The sequence below is a fragment of the Anser cygnoides genome, chromosome 5 (genome assembly GCF_040182565.1).
Source record: "Anser cygnoides isolate HZ-2024a breed goose chromosome 5, Taihu_goose_T2T_genome, whole genome shotgun sequence".
NCBI lineage: Eukaryota > Metazoa > Chordata > Aves > Anseriformes > Anatidae > Anser > Anser cygnoides.
The window spans coordinates 30,585,170-30,600,635 of record NC_089877.1 but is presented as its reverse complement, the minus strand read 5'-3'; the positions used below and the strand labels follow the sequence as shown (position 1 = coordinate 30,600,635).

Sequence of the window (15,466 nt, the reverse complement as noted above, 5' to 3'; positions counted from 1 at the left end):
AAGTAAGGGATACCTTCGAGATACATTTACAAAACTGAGAGGGCAATAAGAGCTAAGTAAGAATGATAAGCTCTAAAGGCAGCAGCAGAATGCTCTGAGCATGATAAAACAAATCTCCTTGAAAACCTGAAGGGGGGGAGGAAACACAAGAGAAGCCACATTTGGACACGGTTTTTAAAACAACAGCTATCCAGAAGTTAATCCCAAACCTTAAAATAACATTTCCGAGAAAAAAAAAAACTCTTCAAACATAGAACCAAGTATGCATGAGCGAAGTGGCAGTCATACACTTGATTACAGAAAAAGCAGATCGTGGATTACACGTTCCCGTGCTGAATTTTTATTCCTCATTGCAGCTCCACCCTTGCCCAGCTGCGTGCCAGTGCCTACCACTACACCTGCCGGCCTTTTTAGTCAGCCCACGTTTTGCAGTCCGACAACACAATTGGAGCTGACGTCCCATTTCGCTTCTGCCTTCATGATCTAAGAGGCTCTCTGAACCACAACTGAGAGCTAAGTATGCCTATCCCAAGCAGTAATTCTAAAACTAAGCATTATATTAGCATCACTAACACCTTCATAATACACTGTTGAGCAACTAAGCGCACAGCTTTTATTCAACTGTCCATAAATAAACCCTGTTAAAACTGGGGGGGGGGGATCTTCTGTTCCCAGTTAGAAATAAATAAAAATCAATTAAAAGGAGAGATCATATTTACATAAGACATTCAATGACGAAACTTCAACTTCACCTGAACTGAGCACACGTGTTTTTATAAGCAAGAAAAAAATTCTCAAGTTCCCACACTGTTTCTGAATTAATAACTGCTATGACGTCTGACGGCCTACGGCACGAAAGCCGTGACAGTGAAACAACCCATAAATCTCTCCCTACCATTACAATTGTCACCAACTTCTACCTCAGTCCTTTCACCTTTCTCTCCCAGCTCTCCAGCAGAAGGGGTACAGAGGCTAGTTTAGAGATTCCTTCCAAATAAATAACGACCAGAGTCCACATCAGAGAAAATACAGATGCACATCATCCAAAATACAGATGCACATCAACCAGCTAGTACTTACAGTGACAACGGGGACAACAAAACCTGTTGTTTAAACAGAAAAAAGGCTGTTTTCCCTTCCACAAAACCAGCTTACACCTTAAATTTAAGGAAAGTGATGCTTAATTCCTACAGTTACTGACAAAAGGAGAGCCTCGATCAGAACTCCAGCAGGCAAGGTCTGCTCCCTGAAGCACATGCCAGCCTCGGTTCGCCCGCGGGGATCCGGAACCGAACGCAATGTGACTCCCCGACCCCGCAAACAAATTGGCATTGTGCTACCAACTCCGGCTCCCCGCTCGGCGACGCGCTCCTCGGCGTGCACCCGAGGCTTCGTTAAAACTGCACCGCTAAGATATTACACGCCGGCGACGTCTTTAGGAGCAGATTTGTAGGAAACATCGTCTCCCCCCCCCCTCCCCCAAAATACCTCCGCGTTTCTCCTTGGGTGCAAGCATGCCTCCTCCCTCCGAGGCACGCTGCTGCTGTAGCCAAGGTTACACAAGGAGATCCTCATTGAAGTTGAGCGGTTCCCATCTTGCAGCGCTGCCTCGCCAGGCGCGGCCGGGCGCGCTCCCCACGCAGCCAGCCCCGCACCTACCGGACCCGGCACCGGTACCGCAGGTGTGCGGCTGCCCCCCCGCACGCCAGCACCGGCGCTCGGCGAGCCATAAAACGGGGGGGGAGAGCGCACAAACTCGGCAGGGGACGGCTGCCCCCTTCTCCTCCGCCTCTCCTGCAGCAGTTCTGCCGGGGGGACCCCGCGTTGGACTCTTGGAGCTCCCCCGAGACCCCCAAATCCCCCAGCCCCCCCCCCCCCCCCCCGAAGCACCTCCAGCCCCCGTGGCCGCGCACCCAGCACGCCCCCGCCGCATTACCTAACTGCCAGCGGGACCGGGCGGCTCGGCACCGGCTCCAAGCGACGCCGAGGCGGCTGCACCCCCCTCGCCGGCTATTAAAAAAAAAATCATAATTAAAAAAAAAAAAAAGTGAAAAAAAAAAATTAAAAGTACAACTCCCCGCGCCGAGGCAAGTTACTGGCCAAGTCCTGCGTGCAGCCAGGGAGCGGGGCGGCGGGGGGTCCCGCGGCTCCCCCCCTCTGCCCTCTTGTCCCGTCCCGTCCCGTCCCGTTCCGTCCCGTCCCGTCCCGTCCCGCTGCTCACCCCGAAGTTGCCGCGGCCGGGCTCGGCTCGGCTCGGGCTCGGCTCCGCGCGGCGCTCCCCGCCCGCGCCCGGGATGAGCTCAGCCCGCCGCACGCCGCCCGCCGCCCCGCTCCGCCCGCCCGCCGCAGCTCTCGCGAGAGGCGGAGAGGGAGGGAGAGGAGGGAGAGGAGCGGAGAGGAGGAGAGGGGCTGCCCCGCCGCCCGCCCCTGCGCGCTCCGGAGAGGCGGGGCGGGGGCGAGAGGCCCCCGCGCGTTGCTGCGGCAACGGCCCAAGCGCCGGGCCTGTGTGGTGGGGGTGACCCCCCCCCCGGGTCCTCCTTTCCTTAGGTGGAAACCTAAACACGTACAAAACTTAAGCACCGTGCCCGCTTATTGCCCCACACACACACTGCTTGTAGTGACCTGTATGCGCATGAGGTTCCTTAACTCCTGGTGACCAGGCTCCTCAGGGTGTGACGCCCTGGTGCAGCACCTCTCGGAACTTTCTGCGTTTGAATCGTGGTTCCAGTTTGTGTCGTTACATCAAATTCCAGCCTCCTGGAAACGTGTAGGAAGGAGGGTTACTGATGCAAAGGAAGAACCTCCCAGCGCGATGCAGATAGCATTACATCAAGCTCTTTTACTGACTAATTAAACTGAATTCCCTCTCTAGATATCCAACAAATTAGTGGCACGAAAAAAAATGAGCATACACCTCCATCACCCCCTTTTTACATCTCCATCACCCCCTTTTTTCGTACATCACCCCTTTTTCTCCTGCCGCAGTGGCCAAAATTTTAAACAAAATCAGCTGGGGGGTAACGCTTTCTGGATACTCCGCTGGTTGTCATTACCGTCCTTGGCTGGACAGAACATTGACAATCACAGCTAAACTAATGTAACCGAAGCTTTCCCTGAGCTGTCTCTGAAATTAGGACGCTCCAGAAAACATCTCAGATTGGGGCTGGCTGCCTTCCAGCAGCATGCAACACGGCGATAGCGATAGCGAGCACGCTGTGGCAAGCAGCTGCTCCACCGCCGAGCTGGAGCTTCACCCACGGTCACTTTCCAGGAACGTTTGGACCGTCACGACCAACAGGATTTATGCACGGATCCAAAGGATTTCAGAGCTTTCGGAAGATGTTTCTAATGGATCTTCAGTACTGGTGTCTAAATACCACAGGGTGAGGTGCTCTAAAAGTATCTGGCTGGATTTCCAAAGAGCAATCGCTATCTTACGGGTTCTTCAGTTTGAGGCTGTGACTCCAGCAGGTGTTATGGGGTCACAAAAATACTCCCTATCTCATCTTGCATAGTAGAAGGAATGTTCTAGAGGGATGAGGAGATGATCCCAGTGCAGCTCTGGCATGGAAGAATAGGAGAGTTAGCTGTCTAGAATCATGAATAGGAACATTTTAGGTATTTAACCGCATTTATCATGTACCACCCAGCTGAAAAGCTAAGTGTATTTTACAGAAATGAAATAGTTTCTTAAAGGCAGTTCTTACAAAGGGAACTCCAAACAGGATTTCAGTCTTCAGGTATAGAAGTACAACAGAGCTGGATGTGACTACAGCATCATGGTGCATGATTACTCAATTTGTCCTTATCAGAAAAATTCAGATAGCGAAGCCGTCACAACAGTGCAAGCTGTTTAATGAGGCTACTGCATTCACAGATCCTTTTCGATGAACTTCCTCCACACACTTCTGACGTGTCAGATCATAAGACGTGGGAGATGCTCACCAGGGCCACAGAGGGAGGGAGAGGCTCTGACAGAAGGCACCAGCCCAGCTCACACACTATCTGAGACTCGTCCCCGGTGGAGGCCCACGCCCTTGGCTGAAGCGCAGGGCTAGGGCTGGGTCCAGCTCTGGGGCCCCCGCAGGCTCTCCCTGAGTCCCAAGCCTAAAAGGTCGACATCCAGCCACGCAGGGCATCCTGGCATGGGGGCTGCTGGTGCGAGGCTCAGCCAAGCTGCTCTCCTCGCCATGTTCTGCCTATGCGTGGTGCCTAGATCTGCAGTTAGGGGAGCGGCAATGCTCGCGAGCAACACGTGCTCTCACAGGTCTCGGGATAGCCTGAGCTGGTTTATTTTCTTTATGTGGAAATAAAAACATTTTTGTGCCTTTGTAATTAAGTAATACTAACTTGTTTTTTAGCGGGGAGAGGGATGAAGAATTCAGAGTTTGGCTCTTCCCCATGTAAGGACACAGTCAGAATGGCAAGTCTGGAACAGCTGACTGTGTGGATACTTATCATGGAATAAGAAGGGGTTTATTCCAAAATAATTCCCATGCCTCAATAATGCACAATTAATTCTAGAATAAAAGGACTCTCTTCCCTTTGATAGAGCACTTACACATAGGCCTCTGCTTGAATAGCTGTTGCAGAATGAATAAGGCACAGTCGTCGTTTCAGTTTCCCTGTGTAGACAAGCCCTAAGAGCCTTAAGAGTTTCTGAATGCTAATCCTTCTTCTGCCACTAATGTGTGTGTAACCTTAGGCAAGTCACTCCATTTCTATTTTCATATTCTCATTTAAACGGAAAGGGAAAATGATAGTTATTTACCTCAGAGGAGTGAGGTGCGAGTAAATTAATTAACATTTATGTTGCTCTCTGAAGGTTTAGTGTTATGAAAGGGTAAGTAGTAGGACTGTTTCTGATTAGGGCTGGTCAGAGTTCCTGCAAGCACAGGGAAAATTTGACTAAGAATCTGAACCACCCTGAAACAAAATGCATTATTTATTCATTGATGAACAATGAACATGTGAAAATTTGTATACAGTGCACTCTTCCAAGAAGGAAAGCATTACAATTTGGATATACAATGCACCAGAAAAACAGATGAGGTAATTCAAATGTAGATCATTCACAAGAGCTCAAGACCAGTGAGTTTCAGGATATGGAAAAGGTCCACATTCTCATTCATAGTCTCAGGAAGTCAGTGTATGTTGGGAAGGTTTTAGAGTATTTTCTAGCAGTATTGGCTTGGGGCTTTTAGAGGATTCTCTCTAATACGGATCATTTCGGAGATCCAGTTTACAGTACATAAACAGATACGCTGCCATAGCAAAGGACAATTTTCCTTTGGGGGCACTGGGGACAGGAATAAGAGGCAACTTCTTTGGCCAGCTTTGGCAGAAACAGCAGTATCTTGTGAAGTGTAGCTTCTCTGTTCTCTTTTCACTTACTAACTGGCCTTTTCTGACAAGAAGTAGGTATAAACACTCGCTGACTTCACCAGTTCCTGACTTCACTGTGCAACCTGTACTATCAACTCTGAACTCTCCAAGGGAAAGAGACTGACATTTAAAAGCAACCCTCTCTGCAGCTTACAAAAATTCACCCTGAAGTACATCTGTTCCATTTAATTTGCATGGGTAATTACTAATTGGGCATAAAGTATTTGAAGCCATTAAAACTCAGAATTAGAAATACACATTAGTTAGAATTAAAAATACATATATTTGTTAATAAAAGCAACGAAATATTTCTGACTTTGGTGCATTTAACTTGGTAGAAATATTGAAGAATTGATTGGAAAAAGGATTTGAAAAGAAAGAAAAGACTGCAGCATTTGCAACAAAACTGCAGCATGGAAGAAAGTGTGAGGGTGAGCATGTAGGCTGGTGGAAAGGGATCAGTAAGTAGGAAGAACAAAATTAAATGATCAGTGTCAAGGCTGACAGGCCAGAATTGTGACCTATCAGCTGTCAGTGGGATCACGGAGGCACACATGCAATTTCAGTTTCCTCCTGCCAAGCCTGTCTGTCCTGGGTTGTGATCAGTAGGCTCTTTCTCATAATTTGCAAGGATCTGCATCATCCTCTGGCATTTCAGGGAACTGCCAAGCCACTGGAATAGAGAAGAGAAACCCAGAAACTGTACTAAGGGGAGCCACTTAGTTCATAGGCAGGTACATATATAATCCTCAGAAAAGAAATTGCAAAATATACACATGGCAGAACAAGTCTGCATTTACAGAGGCACCAGTGCACACAGACGTTAACTTTATGAATCAAGAAGGCTTTTCAGTGGTAAAGACACAGTTAATAACCTTGACTGATTAAAAAAAAGAGAGAGAGAGAGAGATAGGGAGAGAGAGAATATAAATTTTATTTGGATGCACAGTAGAATACTTAAGAATATTATTTTGGTGTTGCCATTTGCTTTTAATTCAGCACCTGGAACAAAGACATACCTAGTTAGACAAAAGCCCACTAGTTCAGCATTATATGTCAAATAGTCATAGTACTTACTATAGGCTTAGAAGAAAATGAAAGATAAGAGAAGCAGAGTTAGAGACTTTCTTTGCCTGAGAAGAAGGTAATGCAAAAGGGACTTTGGCAAAGAGGGGGTTCTTTTGTTTCAAATTTTCAAGTGATGTGATGCAGCATCAGCCATCAAATCATACTATACAAATATTTTAAAGTAGCATAAGCAGCAAGCACAATCCAGAAGAACTCCAAAGTGCTTTTGTAGAGTATTTAACACCAAGCTCCCCTCCCATGCATTAAAAGATTAATGGTGAAAAGTCAAACACTCAGAAGTAATAAATGCCAATTGCCATCTGCTTATACCATTATTTCAGATTTCTTGGGCACATACACTCCGTAATATAAATTGTAATTCTATGATTACACAGCTTTCTCCACAGCTCCTCTGAAGCCAGGGGATTTGGAGTGCAGCTCCACACCTTCTTTTCTGCACGCTCTTGTCAACCGACTCTGAAGACAGGAGGATGCGTTGCCCACAAGGTTGATCTAGAGTGTTCATCAGAGCAGAATGTTTCACAAACAGTAACTAATGCATTTTTACCCCTTTCCTGTAAGGTGATATTATTATCCCCATTTCACAGATTAAGTGGCTAGCACCTGGTTTTCCCATACATTTAGCACTGGATAGCTCTTTTCAAGGAAGCACAGCTCCCCAGGAATTCCCTTTTAACTGTGAATGCCTCTGCAAATCAAGTCCCAGGCCCTGGAGGAAGGCTGTAGCTTAGGAGACACTTTAGGACTGCATACACAGGTACTGCTAACCAAAGAAGCAGATCTGTTCACTCCACACCCTGCTGCTTCTCCCTGCTGTCTGCTTGTTCCTGCCCCAACCTTTGTCCTTCACAGATGTTCATGTGACTCTACAGCAAACTGACTCAGAGGACTGATCCAGCTAGAAACTAACCCAGCAGGAAAACTACCACTAGCTTTGAGCCAGATGAGCTTCCTGATGCAGTTAACATTGTGGTCTCATAAATGCCTCTCTCGGTACAAGAAGGGACAAGATAGACAAGATACAGGAACAGACAGCCAGGAGGGCAGGCAGGTAGGATTCCCTTTTTCAGTGGTGGTGCCACTTTTCTTCGGATAAAAGTGTTTGTCAAACTTTAGCATGAGGGCCACAAGCACTTTAGTTAAGTTGTTTGGCTCAAAGCTAGACTCAAAGAGAGACAGCAGCAGGAATAGAGGGGATAGAAGAGCTCACAGTTCTGGCTCAGCTGCCCTCTTACCTTAAAACTACCGAACTCTCTGTGCTTCTGTGGGACTGCTCTTCACTGTTGGGACTTGTACATTGTGTTCAAACATAACATGTAAATTGGCATTCCTCTTCACGGATTTCCTAAGCAGCTTATATCTGCAAAAGAATATGACATTTTATTCTGTAAATGACTGTACTGTTTAAGACAAGTCAGCTGAAAGGAGAAAGTGTGTTTTGGGTTGTTTCTGTCTATTATGAAGAACACATTCTGAAAGATACACAGAAACAGTCCAAAGCCAGTATCTCGGGGATGATATTATACTCTTTCACTGGCACAAGAATTCCTCTCTTTCTTTCTAGGAAATATCAGAATTTCATCATAAGTGGTAGAGAATGCTCCCACCAAGAACAGCGCACAACAGTATGCTTAAGGCACTGGTAAGTGGGAGGTGTCACTGGAGATTCATCTGGTCCTAAGAGAAATGTGACCCAAGTGTCCTGTATCCTGGGCAAGTTTTGTCCTCTATGGCAGAAAGGAGCGGCTCCCTTTCTGCTGGCAACACCTCCAAATGAAAGCAACCTCTCCTTTCTACTTGTAATATACATCTTCAGCAAAAAAAAAAATGCAGGCTGTGAATACTAAGGAACAGAAGTATCTCCTAATATTATCTTGGATTTTAATAGTCAAATCATTTAAAGAGAGAGGAAAACAAATAAACAGTACCCTTAGCAATGCCTGGTAAGTTTAAGCAGAACTCTCAAACTTGAATGATTCATTCTGAAGAAAATATCAAACAAAAAGCCTTCAGATACATTTCATTTTTGTATGTCCATAACTCAAGGTGACTATTTTCTAAGCTATTTTATATGCAATTAGTCTGAAATATGTTTTTTTAGCTCTCAGTTTTCTGAACAAAATATAAAATGACACAGTTATTAACCTTTGGGAAATTTCTCCTACACACAACAGAATTAAATTCTACAGAAAAAACTGAATAACGTTGGGAGAAATTCCAAATGACTTACCACTCATTTGTTTGATGGATAGTTGGGCTAGCTCTCACTTTTTACAGACCTGCCAATCACCCTGAGTTCTGGGATATATTCCGAGAACTCACTTAGAATCACAAATTGCAGTCACAGGCTTCCGTGGCTGAAGCTGTTATGGAAGAAACAATTACTTAGAGAAGGAGATGGTACTGTTTCCGAGGGAGGGTAATGTTGTGGTATCGGTGGCTTTGACTTTTCAGCAGAGTAAGTTTCTTCTTCTAATATGACATTTAAAGAGATGTTATCTGTTTGGAAATCTGTTCTGTCTGAGGATTTCTCTACTGATGTTGAAACTCAAACTGAGATCACCATAATAGATAGAGAGAGGGAAATTGTTATATCAGTTTGTTTATTCTGCATTTGGCAACTCTCTGAATACTCAATTTCATTCTTTCCATAGCAAAGGGTGTTAGTCATTCTGTTGTTTGTCTGAGTATTTCATATAGTAAGAGGAAAAGGGAAAAACATTTTGCAATTCTTGAAATCCAAAAACTGACAAAAGGATTCTGGAGTGTGGCTAAAATGCAAAACACTTTCCACAATTTTTTGAAAGAGTTAACCCACCTGTCATTACTACGTGTACTGTAAAAGTATATTTATACTCACAGAGTACATGAAGTCAACAAAGTCAGTTGTGCTGAGTAGCTATACACTTCTATTTTGGTATAACTGCTTCAGTTATTATAGGAGCTGCACGTGGCTCATCCTAGATTACCTAGATTAAAAGTCTGGTTCACCAGATTTTTCATTACATCTCAGGCTCGAATGCCACCTTTTCTGTTGTGAAAAGCGCTTCTTATCTCACATCAACTCTTTCAACACAAAGACATGGGGAAAAAAAATCAGGATCTCTTCTCCCTCAATATCCATACCACAAGGTTTCTGTAACAGGAGTGATTTAGCTTCCAGCCAACACCCTTGCATCATTAGGGTCCATTAGTTAGCCTTTCTGCCTCCACGAGGTCTTGAAATCTTATTGCAGGAAGAGATTGCTAAATTAAGATATCTTAAGATCACTTTTCACTCAGTATCCACTGTTCTTCTCACTTGCTGTACATCAGGCTTCAGTTGCTTTGAAGTCATCTTCCAGCTATTTTCATCAAAGAAGCCTTCACTGAAAAAAGGAGAAGGTTAGCACTTCAATTCAGCCTAGAACTGCAATTAGATTTCAACCAAAGAGCAAGCAGGAAACTGCTGTAAGGAATCTTTTAAGGAATCCCTAAAGGACAAATGCAGGGATCTGTAAAGGAAGAGTGCCAGGTAGAGACACAGCACTTTTTTCCTTTGCAGTTTATGTTTCATATGAAATACATGATATTGCAGCTTTGTCTTTTGCTGTGGAACTTCTTCACCATAAGACTCTTCAACATGCTGTAAGATTACAAATAAGTGTTGCAAGCTTTTTATTAACTCCTTATGTCGTAATAACACCTATATTATATTGTGCAGCCAGAGTAACTGCACAAACTATGGAGTTATTTAAAGTAAATCAATAAGCATATGTATGATGTATTACTTTTCAGCAATACAAGTGCACCAATATAGATTTATTTTTGCTGCTAAGGAAGAAAACAGGAGGGTCTGGCCCAGCATGTAGCTCCTCCAGGTCTGCTGAATCATGGAGGCTTTGAAAGTATCCCATGGCCTGAAAACTATATTCTCTGGGGATATCCTCTTGCTGCTTAATAAACCTTTTCTTCTCAAAGGTCAAATATTCAGTCTGGCCTATCCTTTGTTATTCAAGGTTCACAGAAGTTTCACAAGCAGAAGCAATAAAATAAAAATGTCTGTTGTATATTGTGGTTTCAGAGTACAGAAGTCTGTTTTGTTGATACAAATGTTCATTGAACGCTGAATGGTTTTTAAATTAGCTTATAAAATCATCCAGAAATTATTTACAGGCGGAAGCCAAAGTGTATTTGTGTAAACCTTAGATGGATGTGGCTACAGAGCTTGTTAAGCGCGAATACCAGGCTGGGGCTTTGAAAGCCTGAGGTACTGACAACATTTTAAGACTATCAAATCCTAGTGATGTTAGGACCTCAGAAAAGAATACACAGGGGCTTGTAAAATGGGGCCTCTGGCAATTATCTAGGGGAAGGAGCTCAGAAAAAAATTGCCTGGAGACACTGTTTTAAGAATAAAATCTTCTTCAATTGCCAAGGGACTAATGAACTATATCTCAGAATGCCAGCCAAAGCCCTACTGCCAAAATGTGCATTTCATTTCAGTGAAAGCAAGGAAGAAATGTATTTCAATCTTTTCCATCTTCAAAAATGGAAAATGATTTTAAGAGTCATCAAAAGTTTTTTAAACTAAAAAAAAAAAAAAGTTATCTGCAATTTTCATTCAAGAAAAGTTAAAAACCCTACATAATGCCCATAATGCCATAGAATACCCACAAATGGATATTCTATGAATATTCTGTGATTCTATGGAAGGGTTGGAAGAGACCTACAAGGATCATCAAGTCCAACTTGAACTCCAGCAGGCTCAGTTCCATGACCACTGCCCTGGGGAGCCTGTTCCAGTGCCCCACCACTCCCTTGGTGAAGAACCTTTTCCTAATATCCAGCCTGAACTGCCCCCATCGCAGCTTCAAGTCATTCCCTTGGGTCCTATCATTGTCCCCAGAGAGCAGAGCTCAGCGCCTGCCCCTCCGCTCCCCTCATGAGGAAGCTGCAGGCCGCCATGAGGCCTCCCCTCAGTCTGCTCTGCTCTGGGCTGAACAAAGCATGGGACCTCAGATGCTCCTCATACGTCTTCTCCTCCAGACCCTTCCCCATCTTTGTAGCCCTCCTTTGGACACTAAAACCTATTCAGAAATTAATGGAGCTATTTTACATGTGTGTATGTATTTCCCCCAGTTAAAACTGGAAGGAAGAGTTCATGATATTCTTAGCAGTTCTGGTCTAGAGTAACCAACACACTCGTATTTCAGACTGTTGTAACTGTGGAATTCCCTGTCCCAGTTTCTGGTGAATAAATCCTTAGGTTTCCTTCTCAGTTTTCTGAAATCCCCTCCTGGGATTAAAATCTCAGCCTGTGTGCCTTAATGAGACATCCTAATGACATCACTGCACCTCCCTTCCTCCAGACTTGTTTTATGTTTTCCCCCACTTTGAATGGCCTGAAACACCCGATATTCCCCACACCAGCTCCATAAGTATTGCGTCTTTAAAAAAAAAATATATAGTTCTTTTCAAATTTTTAAGCTTTTATGTTTAAAAAACAAACAAATGTGACTTCAAATGCCATCTAGCAGAATAATATAAGTTCTTGCAGTTGCTTTGTCCCCTCTAGTCATCTAATGACATAGGTAGATCTGCTGATCTAATTATGAGGCACATGGATTGCAGGACTTCCTGTCTTGACATTTTCCTTACAAGTTTTAAGATTTTATAATTTTTTTTTCACAAATTTACTTTTTATGGTTCATTTCTGTACTTGGAATACATATAGAGCTTCCAGATATCTTAGTTAAATTTGCAGTAAAGTGACTGTTTTTCTGCGATATCGCCTGGTGGAGTTAATTCCGTTTCTGTAACAAAACATAACTTAGTTGAATCACAATAACTATGACTCATTAATCTGAGACATCTGTTGATAACCCCTGAAGTCACTGTATTTCAGCACTGCAACAATTCATAACCCTTGCACGAAACAAATAGGGAACATTAATGGATTAGTAACCTCTATGTTTTGGCCTCCTGTGATCTCTAGACTCAACAGAAATGTAACCATGGTGTAAAAATGAGGTAGGTGTTAGAAGTCTAGACATCCTATATCTGGCCATTCTCTTTGGTAGCTGCCCTGGGGTAGTCATTAGAAAAATCTATAGTTAAGCAGATTAAAGTTTCTTGTAAGTGGTGTTGCTGGCAATGCCCTCCAAACGGAACAGGATAGTTGTAAGAGCAGTAGTGCATTTTTCCTAACTTGTATTTCTTGCCTAAATACTCAGATGGCCTTTACTTAGGCTGGACTTTCAAAATGACAGGAAATCAGTTTGTGTACAAATACTTGTTGTCCCCTTTTCTAGTTTGCTTTCCCCTCTATCTCCTTAAGACAACTTCATTATAATTTGTTGACACGTAGCCTAAAAAAATGATTTTTCTACTGGGAGTGGCAGTCACTGTTTGAAAATTCACTTCTATTAATAATTCTAAGCCTTGATGAAACAAATATAACAATTATGTAAGGAACAAATAACATTGCAAATATTTTTGCAAGTAATCAAATAGTTTATGGTTGCACATGATGATGGTACAATAATTTTGCAGACTTTTTCCTGAAAATCCTCCAGTACTTTTTTTCCATCTATCTTTATTACTTTGAAGAAATGCGGGGAAAAAAGTTATTCAGTGAAATCCATCACCAGCATAAAATGTGATTGACAGGGGGTTTTGTGACTTATGCTGGTTTAATAGAAATCAGATTCCTGTTCTAACATCAGAGAAACACATTTGGTTAGAAGTAAGATACGGTTGCCAGTGGAGGATTCTTTTATGTCTGCTTTTAGATGGGTCCCTGCTGCCCTTTTAAAAATGTAAACATGCAATTAATGCAAGCACATATAGTGAAATATTCCTGGTGTTATCTTCCAGGTGAGACCTTTAGAGCTGTAGTGCTGTGTTCTGTGTGGTTATTAAACTTCCCATAACTCTTCTGACTGTCTTCAGTATTTGCACTAACATCTTTGGCTCAAATTTCCTCTCTCACACTGTATAATATTAGTTCTTTATCAGCCTACACCCTTCATTTTGCAAGTGGCTATATTGATCTAGGCCCTTTTTGTGTCAATATGCACATACTGTCACTGCTTAATGCACAGTATAGCTCAATTCAGTGGGAGTCACTACTCATCTGAGCCCTGACAGGAATGGCATCAGGTTTGTAAAGTGCTTTGTGGCTCTTGGCACACCTTTACCATTTACAGTAATTTCTTTTTGGCAGTAGTAGGATTTCTAGGTGAAGTGGTAGAGCTTTATGATGCAAGTAACCTTGCTGTTGAACTTACCAAGAAACCAATCTCGACTCTGTCAGGTTATTTTTAAAAATTATATGCAACCTTGAAGCACTCCTTGCCAGTCCCTCCAACATCAAAGCTTGGGACTGGGCAAGAACAAGAAATTCTGTCTGCTATTTTCGAGACTGTTATCATCTTTTATGTCTGGTGATTTGAAAAATCATATTTGAAAAAAAAAAATAATCAAATATTGTCATTAACTGTGTGTTTATGGATTGGCCTCATGGTCTGCTGATAGCATTTTGTGCAGCTACCACAAAATTCATTTATGGTTATTTGATTTTAGGAATGCTACCTGAAGAACAGCTGCTCTGCAGCTACCTCTGTTGGCTGATCAAGCATCAAGTCCTGTGGCTGTCTGTAGGGTATCCTCTCCCATCTCTTTCCCCAGTGAACATAATGCATGCTTCACTTTAATCACAAGTTGTCCCCCAGATTTCAATCTTGGTACTGCAACTCATGTGCTCAGGGTTCAAGGCACTGCATGAAGATGAAATATGAAGGCTTATCTTGAGGACTGGTGGGAGAGATATGCAAAGGAGCAACTGTTCACACAACCTGCTTTCTTTGGACTGACAGAAAAACAAACCAGAAAAGCTTATAAACAAGGTAAATCAAGTAGTGCTTACACTAGGTGAGGGGCCTAAGAGTGCTACTTTCAGGAATTGGACTCTTTTCCAATGGAAACTGCTGCAGCTATTGCCACCACAGCAACTCTTTTGCCAGCTAGCCTGGTTGATGGCGTAAGCTCCCCTACAGGATACCCTTTATGCTGCTTTAGTGATCAGTTAACTGCAGGCACTTTCCATGAAGGGCCATGCTGAATCACTTTTCTTCCCCGATGAGCCTGGCTTCCCACTGCGCTGACACCCAGTCTCCCCAGCATCCTGCTTTCCCGCCTGGCAGCCAGGGAGCTGCTATGTGACACTGGATGAGCCAAGAGTTGCTGGTTTTGTCTAATGATATTTCTGTTACCATACTCCTAAAAACAGAGCCATAGCCAGGAGGATCTCATGCTACAATTTACAGGGCCTGACTGTTGTTTACACAAAGATGGCTGTGTGGTCCTGACAGCCTTTGAGGTGGGAATAAATGGCATTACCAGACTGCTGTGGAAGGAACAGTTCAGTGTATACAGAAGTCATGTCTGTAACATGCATCTGATGCCCAAGCTTAAAACAATATGCAAAAGTAGGAAAGGTAGCAGCGGGGTATGGAAATTTTATATGACCTAATCAGACAAATAATACCTTAGAAGGGAAAAGCAAGACCAGCAGGTGACTGGTTATCACAACAAAAGATGTCAACAAGCAAATAAAGAAGTAGTAAAACAGAATGAACAGGTTTCTGCAACTTTATATTACAACCTGGTGACAGCAAACATTACTTAGTGATTATTCGTTTGGTGTCTTTGTAATGTATTATGCCCTCAGCAAAGGAGATATTCTTTAATATAAATTTGGATTAACAGAAATCCTGTTCATCTAAAGAAAACCTCTTGGGCACCACATTCCTGAAGGGTGGTGCCATCAGCCACGGGAGACTATTACTAACTGTTGGAACAGACATCTGCGTAACATATTATATATATTTAAAGCTTTAAATATATCTCAGCAGTTTCTCTAGAGGAGATAGTATTTCATTTCCTCTGCTGGTTGAATGTGCATGATCAGGATGGATGAAAATCCCTTGTTACATGTTTATGTAGGCCA

The 15,466-nt window shown here is 43.3% G+C and overlaps 1 protein-coding gene and 1 long non-coding RNA gene across 21 annotated transcripts in view; one reads left to right on the top strand and one right to left on the bottom strand.

The window, feature by feature from the left end:
• Positions 1–7,835, bottom strand: part of SIPA1L1 (signal induced proliferation associated 1 like 1) — a 210,785-nt gene extending 202,950 nt beyond the window's left edge. For 14 of the 20 annotated variants that reach the window (XM_066998663.1, XM_066998662.1, XM_066998659.1 and 11 more), the window contains exons 1-2: positions 2,222–2,380; positions 1,937–2,010 (exon numbers count right to left, since the gene is read on the bottom strand). The gene's annotated coding sequence lies outside the window, so the exon portion shown is untranslated. Of the gene's footprint in view, positions 1–1,936; positions 2,011–2,221; positions 2,382–2,622; positions 2,758–7,709 lie in introns of those variants that run through there. The other 6 variants (XM_066998661.1, XM_066998656.1, XM_066998664.1 and 3 more) reach the window with 4 other exon arrangements.
• On the top strand, positions 7,203–14,542 carry LOC125182914 (uncharacterized). The gene is made up of 3 exons (XR_007163735.2): positions 7,203–7,525; positions 8,039–8,116; positions 14,041–14,542. It is a non-coding gene; the product is annotated as an uncharacterized lncRNA (long non-coding RNA).
• Positions 14,543–15,466: the final 924 nt, after the last annotated feature.